This window comes from Drosophila eugracilis, unplaced genomic scaffold, assembly GCF_018153835.1.
Source record: "Drosophila eugracilis isolate 14026-0451.02 unplaced genomic scaffold, ASM1815383v1 contig_90, whole genome shotgun sequence".
Taxonomy (NCBI): domain Eukaryota; kingdom Metazoa; phylum Arthropoda; class Insecta; order Diptera; family Drosophilidae; genus Drosophila; species Drosophila eugracilis.
The window spans coordinates 3,842,224-3,865,562 of NW_024573812.1; the positions used below are offsets into that span (position 1 = coordinate 3,842,224).

General features: G+C 39.1%; 1 protein-coding gene across 3 annotated transcripts in view; it reads right to left on the reverse strand.

Annotated features, from left to right (window-relative positions):
• Window positions 1-23,339, reverse strand: part of LOC108112171 (protein muscleblind) — a 177,755-nt gene that overhangs the window by 151,047 nt on the left and 3,369 nt on the right. Inside the window, exons 1-2 of one of the 3 annotated variants that reach the window (XM_017221949.2) lie at window positions 17,291-17,474; window positions 13,702-13,754 (exon numbers count right to left, since the gene is read on the reverse strand). The exons of 1 other annotated variant lie outside the window; for it this stretch is intronic. The gene's annotated coding sequence lies outside the window, so the exon portion shown is untranslated. Of the gene's footprint in view, window positions 1-13,701; window positions 13,755-17,290; window positions 17,475-23,339 lie in introns of those variants that run through there. One more of the 3 variants, XM_017221950.2, reaches the window with a different exon arrangement.

Consider the following 23,339-nt stretch of genomic DNA (forward strand, 5'->3'; position numbering starts at 1 on the left):
ATAACCCGCTCTCAATGCGTCGTCACTCACGTTATGCCCTTAGGGTCCTGGCACCCACAGAGATCGAAGCGTGACACGAAAAAGCACTCACTTTTTTGAAATGTTCGAAAGGTGAACTTAAAAGGAAGATTTGCAGACATGGAAAGGTCAATAATAAATGGTTACCAAAGACGTAATCTTTGTATAAGAATCCTTATCCTGATTTTCCTCCAAAAAAGTCAGTATTTTGACCGAAACAATGTCGGAAAATGGTCAAAATATGGAATGCAATATCTCGTTGAACTCGTAATTAAATTTCTAGTCGACTGGTGTGCACACCTCAAAATGTACAATTTTGGACATTTTTCGCAAAAATGGTGATGGTACGTACCCCTTATCAAAAATGTGAAAATTTACCAAAAAAAAAGGGTTTTTCCATATCAACCTGAAAGTGATAGGATGACAAGTTTGGGTCGATAGCTGCACAAATCTGTCTTTGTTTTAGCTCTATTTATGGATGAATTTATGAGCTTAAACCTAGTAAAGATACCACTAGTATTGGACAATAATTTGTATCCTGTTTTGTCACGAAAAAAGTTATTATTTTTTTACAGCTTTTCTAATAAGAGAGAGAGGAAATCTAATATTTCGTAATTATATAATTAAATAATATAATTTTTCTCAAAAAATGATGATGGTAAAACAAGAAATGAAATGAAAATTGCTCAAAAATTGATCGAAAATACTTTTATATTTTCCCTAGCAATCACGTGAATTTCTCTAATGTTGATAAGAGTCACATCACTGCCCATATTTCCTCACCCTAGTTGGGTGCAAAAATGTTGCATGCGATTTTTCTTGCAGTAAATAATTTTTCATGCCAGCTGTCCATGTTATGTCTGTCTGGCTTTTTCAGCCGGCCAGGCCAGGCTCTCACTCTGCCTCCTCATTCTCCTTCTCGTGCTCGTGAAAAGCTGTCCTTGTCCGCCCGTCTGTCGTATTATAGCCCATTGATCAGTTTGTTTTACTAGCTCCTGGCTGCTGGACTTCAACTCCCATCGTCTGGTTTTGTGTACACTTTGGATTATGAACTCTTTAAACTCCATTGAATGGGATGCAGATGCAGATTCAGATGCAGATGGAGATGTCGATGTCTGTGGGCCAGTTGAAGGCGGAACAATCAAGGAAGCAGGAGTTGGAACAGATGTTGGAACTGGAAGAAGATGAGGAGGTGGCAGGCTTTGTGGTCAAAACCGGACAGTTACTCGGTTGATTATGACGGATGTGGTTCGACAGCAATCCGTTTTGAAGTTCTGCCAAAAACTACTTCAAATCGAAAGCACAGGAATGTGTTAAAGTCCTAAGGATCTCTTAAATCGGGATAAACGGGTTTATCAGAAAGATATCGATAAAAATCTGATAAAATCTGAACTGGCTTATCCAAGTTTAAAACCAAAATTCCTCTGTACTACCTATTCCTGCCCTTCTCCTCTTTTCAAATTGAATTCAACCAGAACAAGTGACTTTTGTTTGCACCTCTGCACCAGCTTTGTTCCCATTCGGTTGTTCTTTATGCCAGAGTCGAGGCTATAGGCTCCAGCAAATTTGTTTAGTTTATTGAGCCGACTGCCGTGAAAAGGGGGAGGGAAAAATGTCTGAGGCGACCACCGAAATGGCTGCCTGACAACTAGATGGCATTGTCCCCGGGAATCCCAGGACAAACCAGGACAGGCTGCAGCAGTGCTGCAAAAGTTTTCGCAACGGGAAGAACATTTAATTAAATTCCTTTGCACCTTTAGTGCTGCGCTAAAAATTCCACAGCCGTAGAGGCTCTGGAGGAGTCACACCAGGCCTTCTAGGGTGGCAATAACAAATTAATCTCTGCGGCTTCTACGGCTGTTTGCCACTCCGTTGAAAGCCCTACAAATGAGGCATTTGATTTTAAAACTAGCCAAAAGTTTCCGCGACAAAACGGTGCCTCGTTTTATGTCGTCTACTGTCGCTTTTATGGCCTGCAGCTCCGTTCAATCAAGGAGCTGAATTATGTTGACATGGCACGCACAGTTGGGCATGGTATATATATATATATATATATATACTATATAGCACACTTTCGGGCCAAACCGACCGACAAAGTTTTCAATTTACGTTTTTAAGGCTTGCCCGCAATTCTGCTGGCACTGGCACTTCGTCTTCAATTTTGCAAATGCGCCTCAATGTCTGGCCACGTAACCGGAAGGAAATGCACAACAAAGCTTTTCTTATTAGCATGTGTGTGTGTGGGTAGGGGCTGGAAAATTAAAGGTTTCCAGGAAAGAACCTTTCGTTGGCTCGGCTGTTTAATCGATAAATTTCTGCTGGCGCTTCTCCTGCAAAATTGGTTGGCATTTTATGGCCCAGCTGTGAAGCTACTCCTGTCACGAGATGGCTTTTACAATTGCGGTGGGAAACAAAGAAAGTTTAGTTTATTATTGGGTTAAGAGCTAACTAGTTTTTACTTAAAACTAACAGTTTCTGGAATTTTTGCTTTAACCTTAAGAAATAGCTCAAGAAATTCCTCTTTTTTCTTCCACCCTTCAACGTATTAACTTCAACTTTTTTGCCATTTTCTTTGGAATATTTTCGCTTCTCTTCTTAATGGGATTATGGGGATTAATCTCTATAGACAGCAGACTGGTAAACCGTAAACCGATCTACTGCGACAGCCAAGAGCCAGTGGAAAAACAACAAAAAAACACTCTGAGAAATCAAACTCAAATCAATTGCCGAAAGCCAAGGGGCAAAAAATTGGGTGCAAGTGCGTAAGAGAGAGAGACGTCGACAGGCAGCCACTTTTCAATTTCTTTGCACGCACACCATCCATCTGGCCCAGTCCAATTTTCCGACCCCCAAGCCCCCTTTCCATCTGCTGGAATTACCACCCACGGGCCATGTCCTTGCCCCAAGCAACGCTTGACGCTTGTCCTTTAAGCCACTTGCCGTCTTTTGTCCTTTGGGGCAATCAATCCGTGTTAATGGCTCCGCAGCTAAATCAAAAAGATTGCCACAGCATAAAAAGAGCAAAAAAATGAACAGCCAAGAGAACCCCCAAGACAAGGGCTGAAAAAAAAGAGAAGAAAACCAACTGAAAACTTAGCACAAATATTTTCCCACTTGAGTTTGGCCAAATCTTTGCCAAAGATGGCGCAACTTAAATTGTTGTAATCCCCAATTGTTGTTGCTGTGCTGCATGCGGCCCGCTTCAGCTATTTAATTATGTAGTATCCTTCAAGCCAAACTTTGTGGAATCGAAGGAACAAGTTTACACACACTCACGCACCCAGAAGTTTACAAAGCCAAGGATGGCCCAGATGAGGCCACGATGCCAGAATGCAGTGGATGTAGTGTTAGAGCGGGGGAGGGGCAATTGCAATTTGTATGCCCGTCAAATGCGGCTCGTTATTGCGAAATTTAGAACTGCTCGAAATAATTCCAGCAAATTTTCGTGCAAACGAGCCAGACGCAGTTACTCCACCACCAACACCAGCCAAGACACAAAACTGCATGCCAAGTTCTGCGCACCCAACAAATGTGGCTAATTGGATTTTAACTTGTGAGTGTTTAAGGTTGTTTAGGTCTGAGCTTGGAGCTGCATAACTTACTTGCTTAATTTGTATATTTAATTTGGAAAACACAACCATTTTTGGTAGGAAGTTAGTTTATGAATTAGTTAGGTAGATTAACTTGTACCTTCAGATATGTATTGCCTAGAAAACCCTTGACTCTTTTGTCGCCTGATCGATTTGAAAGTCAACCTGCCTGTCTGCCACTGCACCTGCACCCGCAACTGCACCTGTCTACCTGCCCTTTTTGCGGCCCCCCACCCATTAACACCCCGTCCACGTCCTTTGCCCGGGCACGTGCATTAAAAAGTTTTAGCGCCAAAGTTGTCCGGCAGAATCCGGAGTCCAGGGTACGGGGTCCGAAAGCGAATCCATACGATCCGAGGCAAACTGAACTGAACTGAACCGATGGCCAAACTAAACCAAGGCAAACTGTGTTTTTGAGCCACTGCAAGCCGGAAGTGGTAATAAAGAGAGGGGAGGGAGGAGGAAGAACAGGGGCTGGGAGAGAGGGAGATAGAAAGCCGATAGGCAGGCCGCTTCCTATGGACAAGCTGACGTAGTTTAATTATGTAGAAATCGAGACACGCACTTTTGCAGCCGACACCGTCGAACGATGCCCAGGATCTGGTATATAGCCCATCTCTTTCAACATTCCCTACTCCATCTCTTTCACTCTCTGTTTGCGTGTGCGGCGTGATGCAATCGACACGCCCACTTTGTGACACCCACGCTCATAACGGGAGTACGCAAAATTTGTGAGCTTTATACACTTTCTAAGGAAGGTATGAGGAAGTTTACAGGGAAGCTTGTTTTTGGAAAGAGATATTTTTATAAGGTTAAAGGTAAATCCTCTAGATATAGAATGGGATTTATGATTTATATAGAAATGAAGGATTTTTCCTATACTTTCACCTAACCAAATAGTGTATCTAAATCTTCGTAGTTCATCCCACTTATCCTAATGATATAAAGTGGAGTCCGTTGCAGGAGCATCCAGGGATACGCTTACCTCGTATACGATTATAAATTCTGTTGCATGTCAGTGGTTTTCAAAGTTGGAGCGATTCATGGCTTCGGTTCTCGGCGAGTCTGGCTCGGTCTGCTCAGCTAAAACCTGGCAGGTGAAAATAATGGTGTGGAATTGCATTAGGCTGCTGCTGGTGCTGCAGCTACTTTCGCATTTCCAGGATGGATGTGCGAAATTTCCCTAGACCAAACACTTAAAGGTGGAAGGTCTAGAACAAGAACAACAACAACTACCAAAAAAAAATGCAACTTTCATCCGTTGGCCCAAGCATAAATTTTAATAAAAAGAACAGAAGCCAAGTCAGTGAAAGCTGGGCTAGGTCCTTTCTCTTACCTTTTCCGTAAGCGTTTCCATTACGTTTTTCTGTGTTTTTTTTTTACGTTTGTATTTTGTATTACGGAACCGTAGGAGACAGTCGTTTATATCAATTAGCCAAGGTGTCTGGCATTCCTGCCACAGGACAACACTTGCCTTAGCTCGAGTTGAAATGGAATTGGGAGTGGGTCGTGGACGGGGGTTTTAAATGGGTGCAAGCGATCCTAATTGATTTATTCGTGGATTTACTTTCGTTAAAGTTGGCAAATCAAGTTGCGAAATGTTTTAAGCAATTAAAATGGTTTTACACACACACACACATATAGCCTAAGGAACCTTCAAGGAAAAATCCATTGAAATGGCTTACAACAACGAAAAAAACGAAGACCAATTCGCGTTGCCAACGCAATTTCACACTTTACCAGCTACAAATTGCAGCATCATAGCCGGGAAAATGCCCCGGATACCTTTCAGTGGCCACGAGCCTTGGAGCCAAGATTATATAGATGACGACGACGGGCTTGGAATTTTATGATTTATGAGTGCGTCCCCCTCAGCACCCTTTGCCCTCGTCCTCTGGCCATCAGTTTCGCCTTGGCTTTTCTTCGCCTTCAACCGAAATTGTTGCAGTTTTTTCTCAGTTTTTATTTCTCTGCTGCAAGTCCAAGTCACTGGCCAAGCCTGTGGGTCAGAAAGGCTCTGGCCATTTGATTAATGGGCTTTTCACTTTCCCAACTCGAAATTATGAGCATTGCCATTGACCCAGGCCCATATCACATACACTTTGTCTTTCAATCCGTCAGTTTTATTTCAAATTGATCCGGCATAGGGAAAGGGTTGATGTTTTAATGGGGTAAATAATATTTAACTAACTTAATACTTGGTTCATTTTTATGTTTTTTATAGGAAGTGCATCGGAAAAACCTAGAAATTTGCTACATTTTATATCAAGAAGTACTTTGAAAGGTCTTCATAAAAATCTCAATAAACTAAAACAGTTTTATTACCATTTTTAATCATAAATAAATGTGTGAAAAATCCAATAATTATTTATCGTGTTTCCTAAAATTATATTCCTATTTTTGACAAAACTAAAACTAACAAGTAGACTGTATTTTGTGGTATTTCTTTCACCAAACATCGCTTTAAATCCTCCGGAATTTGATAATATTTTGTGGAAAAGCGACTGCAAATTGTTAAAATTATTTCACAAAATATCACAAAATTTATTTACGACCCAGACATGGTGCAATCCTCTTTCCAAAACTCAAGGGAGTTTGAGTTTAGAACATTTTCAACTGTTGCGCGAGACGATTTTTTTTTTTTTTTTTTTTGGTTCAGCTGGGTTATAAAGAGTGGAGGAAAACGCATAAATTTTATGACTGAATGGGCTGGAGTTTGGGGTGGACCATTTGGGGTGGTTGGAGAGTTAGCTGCACTCGGTTTCACACTCACACACAGCCAGAGAAACTCCAAACATGACAAAAAGTGCGCTGAAAATTTCAACTAAATTATTCATTGAGCGCGCAATTGAGCTGGAAATGTGCACAGTGAGCCCCCCGTATGTTGGTCTGAGAGCTTCAGTGTGAGTATGCGGTTTGAATGTCTGGCACGTAGAAATGTCGGCTGTTTGGCTTCCTGGCACTTTTTTTTCAGGCTCCAATTTCTGTTTCAGAGGGGGCTGGGGGAAGCGTATATGCCACTCAAACACTTGACACTTTGTGCGAGGAAGAAAAAAAAAGGAAATATGTATATAGAAGAGATATAGGGTTAGGGAGAGAGATCGGCCATAAACGGAAGTGATGGTGCTGCAGGAGAATTCGAAATGGCAGAACCACTGGAGTTTATTGCCTTTTAATGGAACAAGCCATTAAAAAGTCAACTTCATCATTTTATGGAGCTAGATTATTTACTTTATGGTCATTAAATCTATTTGATAATGAGTTTTTTACAATGCAGATAGATGAAAGATTTATTAATGCTAAGTTATGATAGGAAATAGTCAATTTAAGTTGATTAAATCTTAAGGTTATCATCTAATATTGTTTCTAATTCGATGCTTAGACCCAGAAAGCCCTTCTCCTATTCAGTTAACTAATCATTTGCAAACAGACTGCCAGTCCAGAATCCAGTTTATAACCGGGTATCCATCGAAGCTAACTGAGTCATTTGAATACCAAATGAAGTGCTTCTCAGCCGGCTAAGGAGGCCACAAGGAGATGGAGGATGGAAGGACTTGCATTATTAAGAACACAGCCCAAAACTAAGTTAGGTATATTGGCACAAGTCCTGGCCAAATAGTTCACTTCAAAAATCCACACAGTGGCCGGAGTTTGTCTTCTTAATTAGTGGACAAGTTGGCAGACTTTGTGTGTGTTTGCTTTGTGGGGATTATGATTATTATACGGCAATTATGCGTCTATGTCTTTTGTCAATTGTGTAATAAGTGAGATGGCCTTAAGTAAATTCCGGCGTTGGTAAATTTGTCTCAATTTGAAAATGACGCCAGGGTAAATTTAACATGCCTGCCTATCCCCCCGCCCCTCACAACCACCAAACGTTTAGCTGGCTAAGTTATGCGATCTTGGGTCTGGCTTTGAATCGATAATTATCCAAGTTGCAGTAGCAGTCAATGGCAGGCATTGTTTTGCCATCACCCTTTCCCCGCTCTTTGGCCACTAACAATATGCCACAATTTGGAGGCAGTCAGTCGGCATTGCCGGCTTGATAAATGTCCCTGGCAAGAGTCCTGGCCAGTAACCAGCATCCAGAAGCCAGCAGCCTAGCAGCAGAGGCTGCCAGGACTCACCTTCAATGGACAAATTAACATTTCGACAAAGGCAACCTAATCAAATGTCACAATCACGCATGCGGCTGTCCCTGGCAGCCAAAAACGTACCAAACTGAAGCCACTGCAGCAGGTCCTGGAAAATCGCCACCAATCGCCCCATCCGCCCACATGATTTTCACCCATTCTACCATCCATCCAAACCCCTCTTAGATCCTGACACTTTTTGTGCTGCTGCCCTTCGCATAACTTTCACTCTTGTCAGTTGCAAATTACATCGCACGTCTGCAGCAGCAGCAGCAGCAGCAGGAGGAGGATCAGCAGCTCAAGGGGGTTGGATTGGGGTCGGGGTTGAGGGGTTCGGTTGAAGGGTGTCGTAATTTAAAGCTTATTTTGACACTTCACCCCCTCTCCGCTCCTACACCAACAAAAACAACAACAGCACCCAATTTGCATCTTTCAAAATCGTGTTTTGTTACATTTTGTGCATGCGCAAAAATTTGCATACGACAATTAACACTCCAAAAGGAGACTCACATGTGTCCTGGCTGCTCTGTGTGTGTGTGTGAGAGATTCTATGTATGTGTGCTCGGCTTATCCTCTGCACTTTGCCGAATGCAACAGTCCTGCTGCCACCCCACCCTCGCATCACACATTGCGTATGCGTAATTTTGTGTCTTCTGTTCAACGGCAAGAAACAGTGGAGAGTTGGAAAGCAGGATGAAGGATGAAGGATGAAGGACGAAGGAGGAGATGAAATGAGAGGAGCAGCATCACTGCCAGTGGGATATGTTAATGGAGTTGCTGTTTGAAAAGCAAACCAACCTAATGAGAATTTGTAAATATTTGCTCAACACAACAATCTTTTTGGTTCCGTGCACGAAGAGCCAAGGATCAACGAAAGATTAAATAAGAATCTTAAGTGGGAAATCGGTTAACTTTTGTTTATAAATAAAAGTTTACAACTTAAGGGTTAAAACCGGGAAAGTAAATTAATATTGAAATCTAAAAGAAAGTCTATAAAATGAAGTAGAATTACATTTCATTTTTTGAGTAAGCCACCAGACTTTAGTCCATAATGTACTCCTCAATAGCATATTCCTTTGTAGTTCCCAAAAAAACCCGAAAAGATCAAATAAACTTGGAAATTCCCAAAAGAATCCTCCGGAAAAGCAGATCCCATTACTCGCTGACCCTTTTACTCTCCCGCTTCATTTTCCCTGGCTTTATCTAGTATATCTTTAAGCAAATTAAGAACCGCAATCAGCCGCAAACAATTCACACAGAAATCGAAGCGACAGAAATCAAGGCAAAGTCCTGTGCAAAAGGGTTGCAAGTTGGAATGCACGAAAAGTGGGGTTGCGGAATCGGAGAATCGTGGGGAGGCAGTGGTATACAACGTTTGTTGTTTGATGGCGATGCCAAGAAATGTCATGATAAGCGCGATACAGGGCGATGGAGAGTGGGGTAAAGGGAAAGGAGAGCAAGGGATTTTGGGGACAGGACAAGTAGAGAGTCACACTCACACATGGCCACGGTACAGCCACACATACACACTTAATACGCTTAATTGACTTTCATGTATGCACGAGTGAATGCAGCGACATGACAGCCAAAAGGATGAGGACAAAAGCCAGCGAGGGGCGATCGAAAGGGCCCTGGCTAGAGGGGGCATGGTCTGCCGGTCTGGCATGTTGGCCAGGCTGCCGCTGCCACTGCTGTTGCCAACTGACGCGAACTCACGCGACTGGTGGCAGCATTAGCGATGCGAAATGGTTCTCCAAATTAGGCACAGTCACCACAGACACCAAAAAGAGAGTAAATCCAAAAGCCAAACATCAAGCTCCAAAATAAGACAAAAGATTTGTTAAACAATTCCGGAGGGAGTAATCGAATGAGAAGTACCCAAAGGAAATGGATTAAGTAGAAAGAGATTCGGTTAAGTAACAGTTTAGTGAAGGTAAAAAACACTTCCAAAAACTCAGTTGCCCTCCCAAAAAATATATCTTCAGCTTAACTCATATCTGATTTGATGAAATCTCAAGATTTAAGCTTCACAGAAATCACCAAAAACTTCGAAGAGAAACTCACCTGGCATACCCTACTCTTTATCCCTTGAGTATTTTCTGGCAAAATAAGGAAAGCCCAAAAGAGTGCTAAATACAAGCAATCCACAGATGGCATGAAAGCTCCATAATCACAGGCAAATCGCTTACAAAAGGTTTCGGAAAAGTCCCCAATCTCTAACCCGTTTTCGCCCCATTCAATCACCGATTCACTTCATTGAATCACTTATTCAGTATTTTGCCGTTGCAAATGCCGATGTTTCATCATTTCACCTTGCCACCACCGACACACTCATACCATCCTATCAGATTTTCTACCCCTCTCCCGACCACAGTCGCATTGGTGTTTGGTATTGTGTGGATTTTGTGGCTCTTTTCTAGCACCTCTCCCCGATATTTCGATATATCCGTACGAGTGTCTATATATGGCTGTGGGTTTTGTCAATCGCATTTGACTGCTGTTGGCTGCACAAAACTCGACAATTATGCTGGCGTTTCTTTTCATGGTTTTAATCCCGTCATATTTGCGGCCGATACTAAATATTCATGTCGATGTTGGTTAGGAATTATGTCAATGATGGTTTTAGAAGCTGCACAGAGGAAATATGTCGCCAAAATTGGTACTCGATGCGACACTATTTTCCCCAAAAACAATAGATTCCAGTTATGCCAATTCTAACCATTGTGAAAATGCGAATGATGAATCGCTTAGTCGAGTTTAATGGTGATAGTTTCTTGTTTTTTCATAACAATAAGTTAGAAAATATAGCTCTCTCTCTGTGACTTATATTCAGGGGAGAATTTATGATTGTTAATATAAAAGAAAGAACTTAGATCCTGATTAGTTTACCTCCTCTTTTTGAGTTCTTTAAACCCAATTTTCCTAATCTCAGTGCACTTTTTGGGCCACAAAACAAGTTGCGAACAACAATTCGCATAATTCCTTGGCCTTTCCCTGTCACGGCTCACATAACTCCTAAGTGCATTAGACCCCTTTTGACTTCTGCTTGCACTCCAGCAAATAAGATTCGAGACGGGCACATCTCCAACTCCTTTCTCCTTTCTCCTTGCATCGCCGATTCCCTTTCTTTCAGAGTCCCGGAGTCGTTGTGTCTCCTCCGTTGTTTGTCTTGCCAACAGGCGTTGCTCTGAATGAAGTCAATGTCAGACGGTCGTCTGTTCGCCAAGTGAAACTCAATTACACACACATACTCCTATCCCAGGGACTCATAATCCTACTCTCACTCACACCCTCACCTGCGAATGAAACACATTCAAAGAGTGCAACGAGCAGGGACGCATATAGTACATCACTTTTATTTATTTACATACCCGTACATTCATACAACGAACAAAATAGATGTTTTTAACTCGAGATGGTTTCGAAATGGATACCCTTTTAAAAGGGAGAAGTCTGTTTAAGGTTTAAAATGAGGAAATGGTTTTTTAAGGCAGTTAAAATATTTTTTAAAAATATTTAAAAATATTTTTAAGCAAAACTTACTATTAATTCTTTTTACGTAGCATTTCTAATTTAAAACATAAACTTTACCATTCATCTAAAAGCATATCCAAGCCTAATTCCATTTCAAGTTTCACATAAATAACTTTATCTTAAATCTGAAATTCCCAATTAAGCCGCAGGATAGCTTATAACTGCTTAATTTTCCAAATCGAAGCGAATCGAATTCGTTTAAGAAACAAACCCAGTTTAATAACTATTTTATTAGCGCGCCTCGTTCGATTAGTAGCCAGTTTTTATTGCCATTTCATAACCGATTCGTAACTGGTTCACGGATAATGAACCGATGCAACCACATTGTATGCTACTAACTATTACAGTTTTTAAATTGAAATCTACAGTTTTTTGATTACGTTGTTTATGCGTTTTCGACTACTGGACTTGGAAAATCTTTTTAAGAGAAAATGAATATTTGGTCAATCAAAATATGAATTTATGGGAACGGCTAAGTATGCTGATTTTCCTGAGAGTAAGTGAACTTTTTTCTAAAATTCAAAAAGAGTATCAAATGTGGCCTCTGTCATGCAGCTTCTTTGGCTCAATGTTTATGTGAGGGATCAACAAAAGGATACAGGGACACACACAAGCTGACGCAAAAATTTTCTGCATCTGCAGCTGGCGCATAATGAGCGCAAAAACATCCTGTGCTGATTGTCTGATGCTGCGAGTCTGTCCCCCTGGCACACAGAAAGAAATAAAGTATAATTTATGGAAATAAATAAGTAAATAAAAACCAACTAAAATGATTGAAATCTTTTCTTAAAGAGAATGTGTTTAACTTTTGTTAAGTAAATTTCATAAATTTATATTAAAAACAAAAACCAAAAAACATTTCCAGTGCATTGCTTTGGTTCATATTTTGCCAAGCTTGGCAAGGAAAGATTTGTGCGCTTTTAGCGACGCAGCAAAGTTTTCTTGCCCCGCTTCATTTTATTTTATTTTTACTTTATTTTATTTTATTTTATTTTATCCTGTGTTTGCTGACTTTTGAACGCGCGGCCAGGACATGAATGCGGATGCGAATGTGTCCTCTCATGAGTTCAGTCGGCGTGTCGCCAGTTTTGTTGGCTCCCCGTCGAGTTTTAGCGACATGTGTCGCATTCTTCGCATCCTGCCAAAGTTAAATGGATCTCGTAATTGTTGTCCCCGCATCTTTTCACTCCATGCCCCGTGCCATCCTTTCAAGGATTGTATTCTTTCGTATTTTATAGAAATTGCGGTTTAATTGCTGCATTTTAAAGCCATTGAAAGGATAGAGTCGTGTCCTTTGCAAAGAGGATAACACGATACTTGCTTTGTCACACGTCTTCTCCCCTGGGGGTGAGTCTCCTTGCCACCTTTTTGTGAACCCCTTTTTGTATGTTCTACAGCAAAAGATATAGGCAGGAAGGGGGCGTAATACAAACAAAAAAGAAAAAAAAAACACTTGCCACGACCCCGGAGAACTTTTGATTCCTTGGCTCTCGTTTCGAGTGGTAGCTGCCAGGAATTTGATGGCAGTCAGCAGTCAGCAGTCAACACCTCTCAGGTGGTCAACAAGTCAATCGATTTCACACGCCCCGCTTGATGGATTGATTCGGGATTTAAAGTTTCGCTGCCATTGTTCCAACTTGTTCGAGTGCTTGTTTCGAACTCGAAGTGGTTTTTGATATTAATTGTTTTTAGTTTAATTCAATTTAAATTTCAACTTTTAATTATTAACTTTAAGTTTTTTAATTACGTTTTTGTAAATCGATTTTCTGTACTTTTACATGGAACTTTCAGTTTGAAAGAAAATATTCAAATATTAACCCTTCAAAATGCTTTTTCAATTTTAATTTCTTTTTAATAAAGAGAGTAGTTTATCCTTACATTTTCACAGTTCTTTCAATTCATTCACCAATTTGAATTCCACGATTTTGATTACAATTTGAAAGGCTTTCAGCCGCATTTTGCATACAGCAAAGTTGCAAGATCAATCCCATCAATGACGATTGAATGGCAACTTTGTGCGCGGTACCTTCGTGATGCATTAAAAGCCAAATCACTGGATGCTAAAAATCCATGCAAATACCCGCCCTTCATCCGGAAAATCCAGCCCCCTTTCATGGCAATTTTCCATGCAGTTTGATTTGATTCTGCGTTGCAGTCGGAAATCATTTTTTTACGATGCGCCAACAGGAATTGTTGTTGTTGTTGTTGGGGAAGAGAACTGGTAATGAAACGTCTATAAAACTCAAACGAATGCACACAAATCGCAAATCATTTATCATAAAAGCACATAGTGCATTGCGATTCCCCCTTCAATCCCACTTACATTCGTTTCTATTTCCCTTTCGATTTTCCCTTTTTCTATTTTTTTCTTTTAGCTGCTTTCCCATTGAATGCTCTACTAATCAGAGACTTTTTGTTCAACTTACCTGGGCAATTGAAGGAAAACGACGAAGAGTCGTCGGCGGAACGTAAAAAGAAGCTGCAAGTAAGAAGTTAATGCACCAGATGAGACACATTTCGGAAAGTAGGCCATTCACAAATAGAAAGAAAAACCCAAGAAAAAGAACAAGGAAATGGAGTAGTCGTAAGTCTTGCTAACAAAGACACACAAAAAAAAGAAAAACCAGCTTTTGGTACACAAAAGCCGTCAAGCGACTGCCGAATTAATTACCAACTTGGCTCAAAATGCATAACACACATCAAAGTGGAAATTAATTATTTCCCTATTAGCCGCTACACCGATGCAGTTTCGGTTGCAGTTTCAGTCGCGGGCTGTCGGTAAACACGTTGACAGATTGGCAGTTATACATATGGCCTAAATGCCTCGGTTACCGCCCGTCGAGAGTCGGGAGTTGAAAGTTGTGGTTACTTGTAGTAGGTAGGCAGGCAGCAGGCAGGAACTGCTGAAAGCGTTTCGATGACATGTCTGAAAGTCCCGGAGTAATCCTTCAATATCATGAATATCATAATCGATTTTGTAATTTGAGTTTTGTTAAGAAGGAAATGTATGCAAATTGCCTACACTTATCAAGGTGCTCAAAATTCATTCAAGTTTTCCAGAAAAATATCATTTACGGTAGTATAAATATTAGTGGTATTAAATCTGCTAAGAAACTGAAGTGATAAATGGATGGAAATTTATAACAAAGCCACCTTTTTGCTCTATGAATGTAATCTAAAACTCAAATAACTTTGCTGTTAAAAAGCTTTCTCAGTTTAAGAAGTATTTAAGTCTTTTTATAAACTTTTCACTCCCCAATAAAAGTAACAACAATAATAAACACTTTAATTTTCCTTAGCATATAAACAAACAATTAGCAATGCAATTAGTAAATTTCGCAAATAAAAAACTTTAAATGAAATTTTCCATTTATTTCCACACTTTATTTCCCCGCTTATAAAAAAAATGAAATTTCAACGAAATTTTATTTAAATTTATTTATTATTTTTTTTATTTAAGTGCAGGCAATTTAATGGGTCATAATTTTTATTATGGAAAGTCATATTTTAAGAGCCTCCTAGTTTTAAGAGTAATTGCAAATTTTTCATTTAATACGCCAGCATTTCACGATCTCAGTTTTAGGTGGCACTTTGGCTCTAGGGTTGTATATATATGGCTTAAACTAATACCACTTTCTAGCCATCAAGTTGGGCAGGGAATCAAATATCGCCTTTCTCATAAGGAAATCATATAGCAGGGATCGTGTGGCACTTCCTCCCAACTGAAAGGCACCTTTTACTGGCGGAAAAAGGGGGCGTTGTGGGTTTATGATACCATAACGAGTCGCGTGATAAACACCAAAATCACTTGATATTCGACACTAAAACATAGCCAACGGCTACGGCACACGAAATTTGCGAGCAACATGTGAGGCAGTTGCCGTAAACATTTTACAGTCCGCAATTAATGAATTGCCAAGGAGACGGCGACGGACAGGTCCAGGCTCCTATCAACGTTGGCCGTTGTCCATCTGTCAGTTTGTCAGCTGGCTTAATTTACGACTTAATGCCCACGACTTAAGGCCATAAAAGCTAGCAAATGAGTTAACAAGGATCGATTTATATAAGATAAACTATTGGAGAAATAACAGAAAAAATATCAACTGCGAATCTGAGAAGTCTGCAGACAGTTTAAATACCAACTGCCGTCAAGGTGTGGATTCGCAATTAATAGTTGCAGATTTATTGATGGAAAATCGTCCATAAAATGATCAAATGGAAAGGGAAATGCCTGACTTTATAAACTGATTAAGCAATTTGGTCATCTGCTGAGGGAGTAACAACATTGTAGTCTACGAAAAAGAAAGCTAAACCAAATAGTATTTGAAAATAAGATTTATTAGTCAATTAAATGATAAAGCTCTGGGGGCGGTTGTAATCTAAAACATATGGCTGGTGTAAATTGGTTATTAAATGTGGAAAATTGGCAGTACTTTTAAGAGATTTATTAAACCAATCAGTCAAGCTGAAGTCTGATTTCATTACTTTCTCAATTCAATTTTAAAGTAACACAGAATTTACTGACTTTAGGCAATTAGTTTCGGGCCACAAAAAATCACAATTTGCAGCGTGTTGATTGTTTAGGTTAAATCTTCTACAAGATGTCCAGCAATAACAACAACACTACGGCATCATTTTTATCCGAAGTAAAAAAGGCATCAAATCGAAACTGGAACTGGCAACTAACAACTGGCAACTTTATGGGCCAATCTACTCTTGCCAATGAACGGAAACAGCTCGGCACAGCTGGAAGCTGCCGAGATGAGAACTGGGAGAGCTGGGAAAGCCAGAAGGAAAATGCTTGAAGAGGAGGACGGGGCCTTTCGTATAGAGGGAGCCGGAAAATTGTGGGGTGCACCAGCAGTTGGCCGAAGGCAATGCAACGCCAGAACAACAACAACAACAACAACAATACCAACAACTTCAGCAGCAACTTGGAGACTCTGGGACAGCTATTGAAATCTGCTTTGCTGATTGACGTCGAATGTTGTGGTTTCGGTTACGATATTTGGTACCAAAATACAACCAACAATCCCTAGCCACGACCATGATGATGTTGCTGACTATGCTGATGATGATGATGAAGATGGTGTTGCCGGTGATGATGATGAGGTTGGAGGCGGGTGGAGGTGGAGGAGCGGCAGTGTGTCCTGCAACTTTGTTTGGAATTTGTTTTGAGAGGGCAACGAAACGGCAACAACTTCCTTTGTTACCGAGTTTCCAATAAATTAAAGGCAAACCCAATGCAAATTTAGCTGCCTCAAAGCAACGCAACTAATCAGCTGAACTTTCCAAATAGCTCAAAGAACAAATTCCAAGGCTTTAAAAATAAAACAAACTGAAGTTCGAATTTCTAAGACTTTGTTGTTTTATTGAGTAAAAAGTAAAAGTAAGAGAATAGTAAAATAAATTATAAAATTTGATTCAATTTAAGGATTAAGTTTAATGTATGTAAAATGTTTATGATTAAATAAATTCATAAAATTGGTTAACAAAAACATAAAAAAACATAAAAAATCCAATCAATGTTAGGCTTAAATAAAATCTAAAAATTACAAATACTTAAATAATTTTATCTTAAAAATTATTACAAATTTCAACTTAAACACATAATAAAGACAAACATTTTATATTATTTTAGACTTCTTCAAACTCCAGGCAATGCCTTGAAATGGTTTAATCCTGATGTTAAGTAAATTATTAAATTATTATTAAAATAAATTCAAACTAAAACTTAAACAAATTAAACATTTTTCAAAACATCATTCCTAACACGAATCATAATATTAAAATAATGACCATTTGTTAAATATATTTTTTATTTTAATTTACTTTCCAAAATATATTCAATAATTTCTATTACTTTTTCCAACATTTTAATATGAAGTATTGCCTACCTTCCCAAAAACTCAAGTTTATCTTTTAAGTTTATATATAACTTAACTTTTAACTTATTATCTAACATAATATTTGCTTTTTTTTAACTAAACAAAAAACTCTTCCATATTTCTATACCTTTTGTAGTGTCTTTAACTAAGACTGTTGATTAACTGCTTAAAGATTAAACTTTTTTCACTCTTGCTTCTTTCTATTTCTTTGCTAAGTCACTGAAAAGTCCACCAAAACAGAAAGGATAATTTCCTTTTTAATTTTTTTAGTTCACAGAGTTTAAGTTTCGATCGAGCCAAAGATCGCGAGCTTGGAAAACGCGCGCGCAACTGAAAGGCGGAAAGAATCTGCTCTACAAAGACGTTGGCGAAAAGGATAACTTCCGGTTAAAAGAGAAGCTGAGGCGAAAAACTGCAAGCGCGACAACGAATTCTAATTCTACGAATTCTGGGCGACTGGCGTTTGGAAAACCTGCGACTAGCGACTGGCGACTGGCGACTTGCAAAACTGGCGACTGACGACTGAGAACCGCACGTAGAGGAAGTCGGCTGGAGACTGAAGGCAAAATCGGAATCTATATCGCAGAAGCGGCGGCACAAGCGGGCGGCACTTGCAATCAAAGTGCGCTTCTTGGGCGGATTGCGAGCTGCGAGCTGCGAGTTGCAGGCAGCTGGTTCCGAGTTTCGAGTTCCCAGTTACGAGTTCCCAGTTGCGAGTTACGATTTTCGAGTTGCCAAGAATCGCCAGAATACGAAGATAGTCAAAGCCAATAGTTGCACTCGACGCCGACGTCGCAGTCACAGCGAAATGCATTTTGCACTCAACGAACTTGGCCACGAATCCGACTTTTGGTTCTAGCTCAATGGCCCGAAGCTTGGCTTTCAGTAATGAGCCATACAAAAACAAAAAACAACTAGCAATCGCTGTAAAGCCAACATTTGAGGAAATGTTGCCAACAGCTGTTAGACAGGAAATAAAAGCAAGGAAATTGAAAATAGCAGCCAACCCACTCAAGAGCGGGAAAAGTCTCGCAGAGAGCGAACATTCAGCCAAGTGAAAGTGAAACAGCTCTTATTTTTTGTACTACACTACACGCTTTGTTTATCCAAGCCATATTTATGCAATAATTGCTCGTATATTTTCTCAAAAATGTTGTAAAATTTATATGCTCTACCTATATTTGCCCGCATTTAACATACTCGCAGTTTCCTTTTGTTGCGGCCATGCAAATATCAATATTTAAGCAATTTAGTTTTCAGCCGCCTGTTTCCATATTTTGCCATATGTTGTTTACCTCAGAAAAGTGAGCAACAACAAGCACTCGATTCGTTGTTATGACACTCTCAACGGGCAAAGCTCTCGGGGGTCTCTTTTTTAAACATTGTCTCTCAGCTAAAAAAGCTCTTAAGCGAGCAGAGCTTGCTGAGCATTTTGAGTGGAAATTAAGTGAGTGGATTTTCTATTAGCTCTTCCCAGTATTTCTTGGGGTTATAGTGAGGGGAAATTTAAGATTTTGAAGAAAAATATTATTAAATAATATTATTATTATTTTCGTTTACTTTTTTAAATATTTGAAAAATTTTATGATAGGATTTTGGGAAACCAAACCAAATATTAAAACTTTAAAACATAATTTTTAACTTTTTAAAAGTATTTATTAATAAAATGTATAATGCAGAGGGACTGGGATTTTATATATTATATTATAAAATATATATCGTATATTATAAAACTAACTAACTAAACTAAAAGATTCCCTAAAAGAATTAAAAAAAATTAAAATAAAACTAAAACTCCTCTCAAACTAACTCTCTTTTAAAAACTTCAATCTTCCCTTTTTAAGCAAAAGCCAAATATTTTCCTTTCGCTTTTATTCCCAGCATTCATTAAAAAATTTTGACTAGTTGCCTTATCAAAAACCAAAAGAAGCAGCAAAAAAAATAATAAATATAGGCGAAAAGAAAGCAGAAAAGATGCGAAAATGCTGCTGTTCAGTGAAGTTGAAAATAGTTTCCTTCCTTGGCGACCGCAGCAATTTCCACAGGCACTTGCTCATTTTCAGCTGCCAGTGAATTTGCATAGCCATTTAAATATTAATTTCAAATTGTCTAAGGATACCCTCAACCCACGCCAACCCTCTTTTCCATTCGTAACCTGTTCGGGGGGTTAAAACAGGCAACAAACAAATTAATGGTTCTGCAGCTCAACCGCATTTTGCGGTCTTTTCTCTTTCTCTGCCTTGATTTCCTTCTGGCTTTCTATCCTTTTCCATTGCTGCTACTTCGTTTAGTGATAAGCCAGAAATGTTTGTGTGTGTGTGTGTGTGTGTGTCGGACTGTTTATTTAAGTGGCTAACTAAACCAAGTGCAATGTTCTAGCCAGAAGAATTAATAATTAGGCGTCTCGCGGCTAAGATGGTATTTTCTGCATTGGGAACTTAACACCTTGACGTTAAGTGTGCTTCTAAGGGAGTCATTTTCAAAATAATAGATTGCCTTAATAATACATTTTAAAAAGTAATATTTAAACAGCTTAATACTAATTAGATAATATTATTAATATGTTTTAAAATATCAAATAATTCATGAACTTATTTGTTATTAATCAGAAAATATTCTCTTTCTTTACGAATATAAATTATTTTTTCCATTTTAAAGGAAAAATAAAAGAAATAAAATAAAAACAAAAAGATATTTCACATTTTCCTATCCTAAGACCAGCACCTGAGAACCCAATTTGAGTTCAGAACTCATTTGGTTTCTTTTAGCTCTCTTTTAGTCTCGCCTTTTTCCATTTCTGTTGCTTTCTCCCCCGAGCTGCCTTCATACTCAGCTCCTTGATCTTTGGACATTATAAATTTCAGTCATGTTTCTAATAACTTTGAATTAATCATCTTTTCCGGTTTTGCTTTGGCCGGAGTTTGTGTTGGTAGGTAGGGGGAGGGGTAGGAAAAAGAGAGGAAACTCGCACACGTCTGTGGCAACTTCTTGGCATTCTAATGGGCTTCCCATCCAGGCGATAGGTGGCGCCTTTGTCGCACTTTAAAGTTGGCCTTTAGCCACAAGGAATGAATTGTAATCCAGATGGAAATTGGCCGGGCTTATGCAAAAACCTGCAAAAATGTGACAAAAGCTGGGCCAAAGTATTTTGAGCTGCCTTCCGGTTGTCTGGCTCTGCCCCTCTATTCCCCTCTTCTTCATCTTCCTCTCTCTACCACCGGACTTCTTTCTATCTTTATGCCGTACATCCGGTGGCCATTTGATCAACTTGTCGTTGCCCATACACATACACTAACAAACATAGTGACATTGGCTGGCAATGTTGCTGTATATATATATATATATATTTTTTAAATGCAAGACATGCTCTGTTTTAGCCATGTGCCATCTCAGCGTTTCTACCTCCCCTTGGCCTTTTGGATTTCAGCTGGTGTAAATTACAGCAAATATTGCGTATACGCCACGTTTGCCTTTCTTGATGCATAGAGGGAAAATTATGGTAAGGAAAGTTTAGGCGGTGATTATTCATTCATTAGTTTATAATTTGTTGTTACTCAAAGTTATAAAATAATAATTATGTAAAATCCTGTATTCTTATAGACTGAAGTATGGAATATTTTAGGTTTAAGTTTGTTGGTTTTTATTTAAATAATATTTAGTAATGATTTGAAGCAGTTTTGGCTTAAAAAATATATAATAGACACCTTTAAAAATGCTTTAAAATACTTTTAGATTTTTTTGGAAATTTTTAATATTAACATCTAACATATTTAAACCCTCAGTGTACTCCCTCACTAGCAACACTCAAAATGAGATGCCTTTGGTGCTGGCTTGTTTGTTCGTTTGCAGTTGTTGCTGTTTGGCAAATTATTATTAAGTAAGCAGTCTAGACACAGCTCTTTGCCACCCCAAAACCCCACTAACCCCTCAAGCTTAATAAATTTTTGTGGGTTTCGTATTTTGATAACTTGAAACTTTGTCTCGTTCGGACAGGTGAGGGCGGTAAAGTTGAGGGGTTCCCGGGCACACTTTATCATCATTAGCACAGCGCTAACTTAGTCAGCTGGCGAGCAACTTTTGGCGGGAAATAAATAATTTTTTATCCTTAATATTGCGCGGTATTTTAATTTCATTTAATTACCAAATTTGTCAAATATCTAGCATATTCTTGTAGCTCACCTGATTCTGGTTATTTATGATAATTTCGTGAATTATTCATAGTTGAGAGCTTTATTAGCTGTTGAAATGGTATGGATTAGGGCGGAAAGTAAGACATAAATATGTTTTGAGGACATTGTAAATGAAAACTTTTGACACCACTCCCCTTAGAATAACCCTCCGTCCTGCTGAGCTACGTGCTTTGACAGTCGTAACCAAGGGCCATTAACAAGTTATTTTGCTATTACCGCTTGTTGTTTCTACGCTGGAAAAATACGCCGCAGGAATTTACAAGATGTCCCGGTGACTTCCACTTTAAAGCAATTGGTTATGCCAGGCACAAATGTTATTTTTGGCCATTCGGGTTAAATAAGTTATGAGATGGGACAAGGGCGACAGGACGAGGTGTCGGGGGTGGAAATTAAACACGCGCCTATCAAATAAACTTTACTTTTAGCCTCAACCCCATTACAAATTTCAACAGAGTTGGTTTTTGTTTTGTTCTTTGTTTCCCAAAGGAGTTTGTCTCAAGGCTTTTCCTGTTTTTTTTTTTTTTTTTTTGTTGGCTGTCACTTATTTGTTTCACTTTAAAGGTTACACACTGTACATATATCGCATTACACACTTTGACAAACGAAAACAATGAGCATTTATCAGTGGGTAATCTATGAATAATAGAAACCGATTCTGCCAAATCAGCAGAAACATTTAATGGCATTAAATTCTTGGGAAAAACGTCAAACCGAATTCCACGAAGTGAAGCCAAACGAACGAAGCGAAGCGAACAACTGGAAAATTGCATTGCGGATTTTCCGATTGTTAAGAACGGCCAAACCCCAAAACTGTTAAGGAATAAAACCAAAACAAGACCGCAGTTGTTTGTCAGACTGGCGAGACTACATATCCAATAACTCAGATCATCCTCGTAGATTTCATTAATGGAGAGCTCAGTCTTGGAAAGTGGGAAAAGCAATGATTTATCTTGTAATATTTTGAAGTGGGAAAAATGGGTAAGTAGAAACCCTTTATTAAATTAGTTTCTTCAACGAATGTGAGGCTTTAATTAACCTTTTAAAGGTAAGTTGTTACTGCCCAAAATTCTCAGCACAGACCAATGGGTGAGTTGGTTAAAAATGCTTCTTAATTGACTGCTGACAACAGCAGGAAGGGAACTATATTATATATATATCTTTATAAAACGAGAGTGAGGCGAAAGGAACCCAAGGGACTTCCCCTGGAGAGCAAATATGGAATGTTCTATGACCGCAATGAAGCGTCAGCTTGTGGCATGCTAATGTTTTCTCTTTCCCTCTCACCCAGGCACAGCTCTCTTCTATCTCTTTCGGTGCCTGCTGGTCGACTAATATGCAAATTACACATGCAGAACGCGTATAATTTCTAATTAATTATGCCATAAATGCGCCTTTGCGTGTCTATGTGTTTGTGAGCGGTCATTTCCACAGGCAAACATTTCATTCACATCACCATACATTCTAGTATTAGCTGTGTGTGTGTGTGTGTGTATATTTTTCCGCCAACCACGCCCCCTGAGGCCACCTTAAAGCCCTTTTCCCCTGCGAATGGCGCCAGGTGTATTTTATTTTTATTGCAACTTTTGGCACAACTCTTTGCCGCTCGTCTTGCTGGAATTTTAGCAAGAAATTCGCATCAGTAGCAGCTGCCTGTACAGTGGAACATTGCGAGAGTGTAAGGAGTATAAATAATATTGGGAAAATCAATGTTTTATGGCTCTTTTATTGATACTTTAGTACCTTTGTTGTACGTTTCTTCTATTTGCAATAATATATTAGAAAACATTTTCATTTGGTTATTTTTTGAAGATTTTTCTCCACTGTTTTTACTGCAAGGCATTTGCAATGTAAAGCGGAAAATTTCCTTGTGCTTTCAATTTGTGTTTTATGCTTTTGTCTCAGCGTTTATTCTTTTTTCAGCAATATTTCCAACTAATGAGCTGCAATTTGTTGCAAATGGCAGCACTAGGAAAAACTGTGGCATGT